Raw genomic sequence first — 12,351 nt, 5'->3', positions numbered from 1 at the left:
CGGGTGGCGCATCGTCGTTGGAAACATAAGAAATCCCATGCAAGTTTTGAACTGTCCAAATTGTTGCTCCCCTGTTGATCTTACAGCGAAGTTATAAAGAGGTTTACTAAAGGTCTGCGTATGATGCCTTGATTTTGCCGGTGTATGTACAAGCGCTCTTAGGGACTTATACCACTTTAAAATAACAAATCATTGGATTAGGCAATTCTCTTCTGTCAGTTTTTTGGTGATTGTCTGCATAGATAATTGAAACAAGTTTAGATTGGAAAGTACCCATAAAGACAATGTAAATACTATTTGGCGCTATTCTTGTAATTTCGGAATTATGTCTCAAATATTATTTATTCAAATTTATTATTATTTTCTTTTAATTTTATAAATAAAATACAGTGTGTAGCATACAAGAAACTTTATTTTATATTAGGACATGTATGAAATACCTACGAAACATTGGAAACCGACGTTATGCCACGATCCACGATGGTTTTTGCTGTTCACAGTTCACAACACAGGTTTTTGAAGTTTTTAATGCCACTTTTTCACAATTATCACGGGTTTGATTAAATAACATTTAAATTGAACTCACAAGATAGCATTAATCGCTTTGAGAATAAACGCTTTAAACACTTCTCGGTATTTTTTCTATGAGGGCGGTTAAAATTTTGAAAGATTTTATAATTTTTGAAGATTCTGACTTTGTCAAGAGAAAATTATTTCTGTTATTGTGTGTGGTTGTTCTTAGCAACCGCTTTATATATATATTATATTTATATATTTTGACGGGCACTCCAATCTAAATTTACTTAATTTATCTATGGTTGTCTGTCGAGATCGATTGATATGTTGTCTGTCCAGATAGGTCCAGATCGATTGAGATAAAATTCAAGATTCATTTCTAATTGAGCAAGCGCTGTCAATCTGTTAAATGCAATTTAAAATTAGATATTTGGCCTCTTTGTAATATTATGACACACAAATTTCAACTGGCTAGTTACATAGTATGTCCTATATGAGTAATTATCAGAATATATCAATATGCGCAGCTGCCTATTGAATTATTATATCTGTTAGACATTATTTAATTAAATAGCTACTTCACAATCTTCACATGATTTTCTCTTAATACTGTATCTTTTATACTCAACAAATGAGTAGTATATGCTCTCGTACTATAATATCGTACTTATTAACGTTGAATGGTAAATTAAGTATTAATCATTCCATCGAAGCTCGTGAAAGCAAACAAAAGGAATCGTGACGTTATCGTTGGGATTTTCTGGACAAAACCGCAATACCCACGACTTACATCTGATTCAATAATTGTTTTGTCGATATTTTTTTCTCAATAAAAATTTCGTACTTTAGTAAATATAAGTACTTACTCTGAATTTGTATTATTGTATTATGTATAGAATATTCAACAAAAGAAGGTCAAGAGAATAGCATGTATTAATAATAATTGCAAATTGGAAAACTGTAAAATTATAGTAATACCACAGTTAATAATAGGTAGAGTGTTTGACAATAAATGTATTATCCAAAATATATTATATAGTGTGGTAGATAATTACGCATCATAAATTGTTCGAAATAGGAATGCCGCTCGAGCAGCGCCGCTAGGCTGTGGGTTGAATTGATAGTGTTCACACTGCTGAAAAAGAGTGTTGCTGTGCTGCGCAGTTCGGTGCACCACATCGCGCCGCTTGGGCTTTGGACTTGCTTGAATTTGGAATGGCGACGTTGCTACCGTTCGGACCTTTTATTCTATTTTAATGGTTGTAGACGTGTCAAAGAAAAAGTAGCGTACAATCCTCCTCCTCCTAGATGCCTTCTCGGTTGGCGATTATGACATATGACTCTCTGTCCAGAACTTGGTAAATAAGGGTGTGTCCGTCAGTGTTGGTCCAATCTCTTAAATTACGTAGCCATGATTTCTTTTTCCTTCCAATGCTACGTTTTCCGTCGATTTTTCCTTATATTATGAGCTGTATTTCTTCATATTCTGAATGCCGCATTATGTATCTAAGGTAGGAAATCTTTTTGATTTAAATTTGCCTGTTAGGTGTGCACGAGTTTTCATTCTGTTTAAAACTTCACAGTTTGTTGTTCTAGAAGTCCAACTTATCCTCAGCACCCGACGATACATCCACATTTCAAAAGCATTAAGGCGTTTGATGTCGTCTTGTGTTAGCGTCTACCTTCTTTAGCATCTACTCTTCTTGTTATGGCGTACAATACCTGCAGAGAATAATGACATCTCCTATGGCAAATAATGAAGGTTACAAGTTCAGGGTATACGTAAGTTCTAGGTTAATGAATGTAAAGAAGGAACACGTTTTCATGTAACTGATTTCAGTTATTCTAGAATCGGAAAAAAAGAGAATGATGCATTTCGGCAGAGAAAATTTTATGATTTTGTGTTTGGGGAGGCTTTTATATATACTGAATGTTTTGTTGTTTTTCTTATAAGTGATTACAAAAAAAAATCACCCAAATTCTCCATAAAGATTTTTATTCATTTCTTGAATATCTTGTCTCAATCTCTTTTTTGTATAGGCAGGCGGTGTTAATTTGAACGTGCACTAATTTAGGTAAGAACTGTTAGTATTAAGTAATTATAGGTTTTGGAAACTGAATATTGGGAAAAGATCGGAAAAAAATTGCGAGACTCGATTCCTGAACTATTTATTACGTTGCAGGCGGGTCCAACTCGCATTTGTTAGTTTTTTAGCCGATCATACCAACAGGTATGGTAGATCGGCAAAAAAAGTTTTTTTAATTTCACTCAAAATGAGTTATTTGGGTCATAAATGACTAATACTAAATAACTGAATACAAAATATTTTCATGGTGTCTGTCCGTCTGTCTGTCACACGATAACTCAAAAACCGCTAAACCGATTTTAACCAAATTTGGCACAAAAATACTGTAGCACCCGAGAATCTGGCCATTAGTTTTTGGTGGAGGTGGGGTGTTGGTAAGGGGGTATGGGAGGGGGTTAAAAATTAAAAAAAATCGTAACTCCAAAATTACAGTAGCTATCAAAATGCGGTTTTCAATTTAAGATTAGGAATAATATTTGCAACAAAATTTGTAATAACATCAAAATCAGTCAAAGTCGCAGTTTTTCAGATATTCCGTGTTTCCGTAGTCCGTTTTTGAGAAAATCCGTGTGGAGAACTCCAAACTCCCATCGGACGCGATCTTAGATTCACAATAAAAAGACGCGATCCCAGGTGGCGGATAGGGGAAATAACCGCGGAAAACAAAAATAGGAAAAAATCCTTTACTTTGAAACTAAAAGAACTGCCTACCAACTTTTTATTAACATATTTTAGTATGGGCGGTTACACGTGCCTCCCGGCGCCAATTTTTTTTAAAATGGATATCCTTGGAATCGACATTTTCAAACATGTCCCATTCATTATACGAAGTATTTTAGTAATATTATGTCATCTGAAGATTTGATATAAAGCAGAGAAACCATGCGTGTCTGTACTCAAATAATACCCGACCATTATATTTTTAGATAATAGTGCAAACATTTTATTTGATACGCTATGTATTACGTAATTATATATCACGTGTCTTACTATTTTGTAGGCACGATAGTGCTACCATAGTATTACCAAGTACTACGTAATTATTTATTTAGTTTGAATTCCTATCTATGGTCTTGACTAAAGTCTATTATTTAAATAAAAACAATGAAAATCCGGAAAATCGCGTATTCTATTTATTTTACTATCTTGGAAATATAAATTTCCTAATATTTGAAATTGATTTTATGTTTAATGACTTTTTATTTGTGATGATATTTACAAAGATAAGAATATACAGGGTGTCCTAGAAATAAGTGCAAGTATTTTAAGGGGTGGTAGATCTCGATAAAAGAAACATATTTTCTCTTTACCGTTTTTCAAAAAAGTCCAAAATAGCGGAGTTATTTCACTTTGAAAATTAAAAAAAAATATATTTTTTGCTAAAATTTTGAGAACCACTGGATCTTTTCTGGATTTTCTCTCTTGTAAATTTAATCTAATACCTATGTTGCCATATTATCAAGAAATTATGTATTTTTAACTAAAAAAAGATCCAAAAAATATTTCAAATTTTTTTTTTCGCGAAAAATACCTTATAGGCGTGTTTCTGGGGTAGAACTATACTGCCAGTTAAAATACTTGCCCTTATGCACTTATTTCTGGGACACCCTGTATTTAAAGAAATTATTTTAATCAAACTAAATCAACTGGATAATCTATCATATTTTGATATTATTTCTTTAAAATTTAAATTGGAAATAATATTAAATTTATTTGTAGTTCTTTTTGTATTTTATATAATGTTTATAATAAATAATGTTAGGGTACCAGAACAGTTTATCTGTTATTCGCAAATCACTTTTATTTAGAAGTACTAAACATTTATTCTCAATATTAAATTTTATTACCAACAAAATTAATCACTTCAAGGGCAATTAATTTCAATGATAAATATTAAAATGGTATAATAATGTTTAAAATGGCAGTGTTAAACCAAACAATATAATCAGTGGCAGTGTCATACTGTATGAAATAATTTGATGAAATTTCTATTTTTTTAATAGACAGAATATTACCGAAAGAATTGTGAAGATGCAACCTAATGGGCAAATTCGTGATAAGGCTGATTTGATTTCCCCTTACGTCTCAAGTGCAGTGGAGACACCAATCGTTCTGCGGTCAACGCATATAACACTTATTTTCTCTAATTCGGCTAGTGAGTGTATATCGGAGACGGTGTGGATCTGAAAGCGACAGTGTTGCCATATTAAAATGTGTAATATCTGTAATACGTTTAACGAAAATATCTTTGGATAATAACCCGCGATTATGTATTGAAAATTTATTCGTGTTAAACATAGAATAAACAACAAAAATAAAAATTTTTTTATAGGTACTGAATATGTCGTACGATCGAAAAAAGTCGCTTAGTTGGCTTGGAAATGACGATTATTGACATTTACCAAAATATTTTACATATGAAATAACAGCGATCTTCATTTCCAAGCCAACTCTGACGCCGTTCTTTGTTGAATCATATAATTTTCTATTAAATTGTTTAATGATAGAAAATTCGTATTATTAAGGTACTGTACCAAAATCCATAAATCTACGGATTAATCAGTAGATCTGGCAACACTGTCCCTGGCAAACACTCACTCTGTCGACTGAAAGCAGAACTACGGTACAGTATTCTTTATCCGCCGGGCTGTAAACGACTCATCAGAGCGTAGCGGCGCAAAGCTAAACTAAATCTCGGAATTCTCGGATAAGCTGATGGTAATGCCGATTGCTCTTCTCTGGTAATGCCAGCTACATCTTGGACATGTTTTGTGCCACGAAATCACTTATAAGGTTGCGCATCTTCTTATTTCTTCAACGATATTACATAAAATATCACCTGGTATAAAGTGTCTGTACCTTTGTAGGTGGTTCATTTTTAGAAGTTGTTTGGTTATTTATCATACATTTATCATGCATATGATCTAAAACGCTGAACCCCATTTATATGTTTCCAAATTCCCATACCGTTTTAGAGAAAATTAAAAAAAATCATGAAAATATAACGTGAATTAAACTTCTATGAATAACAATCTATCCAAGAATGAAATCGCAATTAGGAAATTGTATCCATAATAAAATAAATGACAAATGAAAATAATTTGCAGTTTTATGCATATTTCTAAACACGTTCCATTAAATCATAATAAAAGTCAACAAAAGAGTATTAAATGGACAATTTAGTTTCAATGCCTTTATCTAAACAAAAATAAAGATTAATTAATAATATAGCAAACCATAAAGTAGATATACATTTTAAAAGTAAACAAACCAATAAGTGTTATCAGTATTACACATTTTATATTTTTTAATAATATAACTATAAATTAATCAATGTATTATAAAACTGAAACAATATCAAATTATTTTCGTAATTTGATTTTAATTGAAGTTTTGAAAAAAAGATTCAATTTTAATTTTATTTATTACTGTTGGGGGTTGGAACCTATGGTAACAAAATACTTTATTTTTGCACTGGACGCGTGTTTCACTAACCATGTTAGCATTATCACCAGATAGTTAAAACTATCTACTAATAACGTCTGGTGAATTAACTATCTGCTGATGATGCTAACATAGCAAAACACGCGTCCAATGCAAAAGTAAAGTGTTTTGGTGTATTATGGTTAATTAGTGTTTTATTTTGCAATTTTATATAGACCATGGCCAAAATTATTGCATATAACGATATGTAAAACTTGGAAAATAAGTTCGTCATAATAATGCTTTTATTTATTAACTATTCTAATAAACAATATGCATTCCTTCGGAAACTCTCTATTTATTCTAGTAATGCTAAAACACTCTATTTTAAAGTCGATTAGAGAAAATAGTACGATTCATTGGCAAGTAATGTAAATATTTACGATCCGGTAAAATTGTGATGTAAGAGGAGGCTTAGCTTGCCGAAGGCGAGTCAGTAGTTGATATGCCGGCCGGCTGTTGTGTTGTGTTTTGTCATAGAGCTGATATTTGGGGGTTGAAAGTCTTTTGACTATAAACGTTGCAAGTACTGTAAGTCAACGGGTCGTTTGACCGGAAGAAAACCTCTTGTGGTGTGACGTCTTGCCTTCGAGGTTGGTCTTGAGAGTTTAAGGTCTCCCTTGTCTTCTCGATTGACACGATGCGCCGTTGGGGTAGTGAGCTACCCCAATTAGCTTATTCGATTGGGATGCGAATCTGTTTAGTGGCAGATTTGCGTCCGGGGGAAGCCCCTATACTATTTCAGATGACACTAGCTAGTTGTTGAAGATTATTAATCAATAAATCCGAATAATATTTGAATTATATGGAAGATATGAAATGTGATATATTGAATAGAATGTCAGTGATGTCAGTGGTTAGGGGGCGGAGTACCCCCGGGCGAGTCTTAGTATTTAACTATCAATTTTATCCAGATCAGTAAATGTTTGTTTTGTTATTTTCATGTGTACAATGAGTGCTTGCCAATGACCAACTAAATGGATATTTGAGGTGAATTTGCATTGTGAGACCCGGTTGAGTAAGCCCCAGAAATAAGCGATTTTACAGATATTTTTATTTTATTTTGGACCTAATATGATTCTTTTATATTTTTGGACATATTGGCTTACTACACGAGCTAGCTCATTTTTAATAGCAGTACTGTACTAGAAAGCAGGGGATTGCGTCGTGCAATTAGGGATATTTGACGGTCTTGCACAGCAGTAGTAACTCACTTTCTACCTCTTCCAGGCCTGTCTGTAACCTCGTTTGTCTCACTGATTTTTTTTAATATTCGCGAAACATCGCTTTAGTTAACTCCTACAATGTCAGCTATTGCAACTTGCCGGTAGCCCTTTTGAGACAGTGTTACTATTCTGTTTCTGACTCTATTAAACTGTAAAATAATGTTTCTAGGTATTTTAAGGCCCAAACAGTGGTAAAATTTCTTCTGAAACCCAACAGACCACAAATCGATATGTGCAAGAATTGGTAATAATATTGAGTCTGAACGATAAACATTGTTTACCATATCCATTTTAACAAAAAAATGTTTAATACAGATTATCAAAGCTATGTATAAAAAAGATTCTTTAAATTCCTTTCCGTATATTTTTAAACGATATATGCAATAATTTTGGCCATGTGTGTATGTTATGTTATGTATTTGTTTTCTAAAATATACAGGGTGGGTCTTAAATACGTTCAAATATTTTTAGAAGGAGTATATTTCGACCCCACAAACACGTCTATGAGTTTTTTTTCGCGAAAAAAAAATTGAAAGTTCGGAATTAAAAAAAAAAGAATTGGAATTGTTTGAAATTGGGCTATGCAGAATTAAATAAATTATTTCAAATGAATTGATAGATAATAATTTTATTATTTTAAGTAAATTAGTAAGATCTGTAATCAATAAATAATGAGTTATTTTTCTCTATTAGTATACATATTTATTAATAGAAATAAATAATAGTGATATTTATTTGGCTTATCGCATTTCTTTATGTTATCTCATAGAGATTAGAAATATGCAGTCTAATAATATAATTTAACAAAATTATTTTAATTAATTATTAGCAAATTTAATACAAGACATGTTCTTAGTTCTTTTAGCTCTTAAATTTAATTCAAAGTATTGATACCTAGTTTGTAACTTGTGTTAATTGTATTTAATTGTATATTAAGTATTCCTATAGCGTTCTGTTAGTGTCGCCACCACTGAGATCCTTACACAGAAAGAACGAGCAAAAAATGCTTACTTTCAAAAAAAGTTTTTTTTTATTCCAAATAGAGCACCCAGTATATTATTCCGATATTCAATGGAGAATTCCTGTCCCTTCAAAGTACTATTAAGGGTGCCTAACCTAATCTAGGTGGCTGTGACATTGACACAATCATGGGCGTAGCTATGTTTTGATTTAGGTTGGAGCAAAAAAATGTTAAAATAGGTAGTAAAATCTGTCTTTTTATCTTATGCGTCACTCAGCAAAATAGTAAGTTTGTTTTAAAGGTAACCTGCCGGGGGTCTGGCTAAAATTTCTCCAAATTTTAGTTTCAAATTTATTTTTCGTTTTTTGAATCAATCTGAATTTCATTTATAAGACTTTGGTTATGACTATGTTGGTTTTGGTGTATTATTTATTGTTATCTGTGTGATTTTAGCTTACGAACTAAATAATCCGAAATAACTATAAATAAACTTTTAGTCACGTGATTAAGCTTGACCGGCACACCGTTGCACACTTTTACATATTTTCTTTTAATCAAAATATTTCAGGAAACAAAAGTTAATTAATTATAAATATATAAACAGTTACCATTTACATCAAATAAAACTCATCTCCTTAACAGCACTTAAGGGATATAAATTATCTTAGGGCCATTACTACCGCTTTCCCGTTCAAAGATTCTAATAAGGTTGCGACGAGTTTTTTGCAACGGCTATTAAGCTACCTTGTACATTTTGCACTAAAAAGGGTTCTAAAAAGAACAATGTTCTACTGCAAGGTCTGATAGTATAAATCTTTAAGCTTAAAGTATCACAACACAATTAATTTAAACCAAAAACTCGTAATACAAAACTATAAAGTGTCAAAACGAATGACAATGTCAGGAAATAAATAAATAAATGTGGCAACTTGACAGTTTTTACAGCAGAGCTGACCACCTGAATACTCAGCGCGAAATTTAAATTACACTTAGTCAGCCAGGCGCTGAATGTGCTCATGGTTGGCAACAATGAATTAATTGTTGCCAACTCGATTACGTAACTAAAAATTTAATTGGTATCGCTTATATTACTTGAAATCACTTATAAAAAAAAGCAACAAAACATCCAGTAGATATATAGAAGCCTCCCCAAATGCAAAATCATAAAAATTTCTCTGCGGAAATGCATCATTCTCTTTTTTCCAACTTTAGAATTACTGAAATCAGTTACATGAAAACGTGTTCCTATTTTACATTCTAAACACTTTTCTTGTATGAACTAAACCTAGTAGATTATACTGTAATTTAGGCATCAATATCGTACCGAGAAAAAAACGAAAATAAACAAAAATGAACCAACAAACCAAACCAAAACAAACTTAACCAAAGCAATCAAAACACGCTGTAAGCTAAAACGCGTCTGTTTATGAATTCCAATTGTCGAGTACTTTTCAAATCTAGCTATATTATACAATATTTTATCAATAAATGAAAATGGTACACTTTCGCAAGAATTTCTTTTGCGTGTCTATGTTTAGAAAAATTTCTACAATGAAAAAATTTTTGTGACTCGAGTTTTGTATTACGAGTTTTTTTTTCAAAAAGGCATAAATAAATATTTCTTAGATAACTGATTTCGAGTAAACGAAAGTAGCCCTGATTTCAGCTATTGGAACTTTGAAAAACTCGAAAAGGATGGATTTCTGCAGACATTGGGCCTGGTGAATAAAGAGAAGCAATTGCTATATAGAACTATCTTTGTTGGTTGTTTACAAATTGTATAAGTCTATTTCAAGAAATTTAAGTAAAAGCATTTACTTAACTTTTATTCATAAGCCCTTAAAACTTGAGCCCTAGTATTTACTATAGTCTATCCAACGACAATATCCTCGACAGTGATAGATGTGTCTATTTATATATTTTATATTATTATATATTATTTATACATATTTAGATTTTATTTTCAAATTAGTTTATTTTATTTTACAAAGAATTAAGTTGGTACAATTGGGACGCATAGCAGAAAATTAACATATTTAAAATTTAGGTGACAAGTGATCACAATCAAAATATTGAGAAAAAAGTGTATAAATTGAGAAAATCTAATCGAATTATTTTACTAAAGTCAATTACAGTATGTGTTAATACAAAACAAGCAAGGGTTTATTTAAAAAAAACACTACATACCAAAAAAGATATAAAAAAGATATCCGGCTTTCAAGCTCAAGCAACTTCCTGCATTTATTGTTACATTTATTCAATATGATTATTATTTACCTAACGTGTGCTGCTATTTTACAGACACTCCAGTTTTTGGTATCATATACAAGATAGTATACAAACTTGATTTGTGGCTAATACATCTCTCTGGCCATAATCTCTGGTAAACTGTCTATGGCGCCCTCTGGGCTCCGAATCTTAACTGTAAACTATGGTTTGGGTCAACACTTAATTTTCCCGCGAGTTTTCCTCCACTTAATTTTAAAAAACACAAAACACACGCAGTGGCGTAGCTAGGTAAACAAGGGCCCTGGGGCAAATTAAAAAATGTGGCCCCACTGCTATGTGAACTGATTAGGTTTTATCAAATAAAAATATGAAATATACAAATACTTTAAAAATGCTAAGCTACTTAAGCTCTCTTTTGTGCACTGCAGGGCCAGGTAATAAAAATATTAAACAGTAACAACATAAATTACAATTAATACTTCATGTAGGTTTGGTTAATAAAACGAAATAGAAAAGATTCAAGGGTTTATTATATAAAGGTCGGGCCTACCAACTCACTAAATAACAATTATATTTACAATTTTTTCCTAGTTTTAGTTTTCGTAAATTGAAGTTTTGAATAAGTTGCTTCATCAACATGTAATAAAAATGTTGGTGTTATAAAATCGAATATATGAGAGACTGCACTCATACCAATAAAACGTGTATCTAACCTACAGAAAGAATTTAGGGGAATTCCCTAGGCATAACTTTTGAATTTCTCTCAACTGAGTTGTCATGATTAAAGTGGGATTGCAACCTGTCATATTTATTTTGAAAATGGGAGAAATTTCCAAAAGTTCAGTTCGATCAAGATTTCTGGTAAGGATTCGAGGGCCCCCTGAGCTTGAGGGTCCCGGGGCACTGCCCCGCCTAGCCCCTAGGTAGCTACGCCACTGAGCACACGTAATAACACAGTCCAAAATGCAAAATGCAAAATATTTATTATTTTTATTTGACATAATGTGACATAAAATTATAACCTACAAATTACTTGTGTCTAGCCCCAGCAGGCAACTATTAAGCCCGACTAATCACGTTAGAGTTTTTGACCCAAACAAAAATGAATTAACACCCTCCAAATAACCACGCTAACCAACCTGATTGATCAAGCTTAATAGTTGCCTGCTGGGGCTAGACACTTCTTATTAATTGTTAAGAGTTTGACAACTAAGACGAGTTCATACGCATCGACGTTCGTTTGTTGTTCATCTTTCCGTCAAACCAATAATATTGAAATATGATTTGTCATTTTTGAAATAAACCAATAAAACTGGTTAAAAACTATTATATATAAACCCATCCATAGTTAACTTAAAAAATATTAGAAACTTTTTTTAGTGAAATAAATGGATTGGTATGGACGTCATCTGCTTTTTTTCTGTCATCGTCTGTCGAAATCTTACCTGAGAAAAAAAAACAGAGTAATAAAAATAATAAACTAAATGTTGTTTCCAAACCAAAATAAATCCAAAGCATTTATACTCCAAATGCAAATTTTGAAAATCTCACGTGATATTAGGAGCGGGAGTCAAGAAAAATCTAACGATAGCTCAGCAGAGGGGCAGAGGGGGGTCAAAAAATTTTCAAAAACGTGTCACGTAATTAATGGACCCCCCTCTAAGTAAAAAGTATAAAAATACTAAACTAAAAAACAAACTAAAGTGTCCTTTAGGAGGGCACACACACAGATTGGCAGCTTTATTATATCCCTCTCTACCTACGCCACTGAATAATGGAGTTCTCTACTCGTAACGCACGAGATATCCGCAATCGAGGGCTTTTCTGATGCCACCACTAATTAGACATG

This window comes from Sitophilus oryzae, unplaced genomic scaffold, assembly GCF_002938485.1.
Source record: "Sitophilus oryzae breed Bouriz unplaced genomic scaffold, Soryzae_2.0 scaffold_1297_pilon_pilon, whole genome shotgun sequence".
In the NCBI taxonomy this organism is placed as follows: Eukaryota; Metazoa; Arthropoda; class Insecta; order Coleoptera; family Curculionidae; genus Sitophilus; species Sitophilus oryzae.
This window is presented reverse-complemented; position numbering follows the sequence as displayed.